Genomic DNA, 566 nt, shown 5'->3' with positions numbered 1-566 from the left:
ACTTTATCCTGCTTCTTTGTGTGGACTGTGGTGGTCTGTTGTCTCCGAGGCATCGTGGCGTTGTTGTATTTAGATCTCTGTTAACTGTTTGTGAAGAGCAGCCAAGGGTGATTCCGTCTCTTCTTGGTGGTTTTTTATCATTGGCCCGTTGTTGGAGAAAGAGATAGTGGCTCTCACTCAGTAAGTGAAGTTGCAGGAGGTGTAGGTGTAGTTGTGTCTTAAGGGGACTGTTGTTGTCTCCCACTCAGACACAAATTACAATTGAATAACCTTTAAAGAACTAAAAGCACATGGACAAAAAACATGCCATGTAATCACACAGGAACAGTAAAGAAAAAAAGAAAAAAGGGAAAAAGTAGAAGAAAAAATAAGAAAACTTGCAATATCTGGGGATAGGGCATTAAGAGAAAAAAAGTAGAGAAGGAGAATAATGAAGAAAAAAATGGGAAAAAATGCAAAAAGAAAAATAAGCAAAGCCACTATTAATGATGTGGGTGGAGTAAAGCTTTTGGGACCTTCATTTGCTAAAATGACATGACTCAAAATGAGAAAAAAAAAAAAAAAAA

Source organism: Orycteropus afer, unplaced genomic scaffold (genome assembly GCF_000298275.1).
Source record: "Orycteropus afer afer isolate SDZICR_OR568_19922 unplaced genomic scaffold, OryAfe1.0 scaffold00231, whole genome shotgun sequence".
Taxonomy (NCBI): Eukaryota; Metazoa; Chordata; class Mammalia; order Tubulidentata; family Orycteropodidae; genus Orycteropus; species Orycteropus afer.
This window is presented reverse-complemented; position numbering follows the sequence as displayed.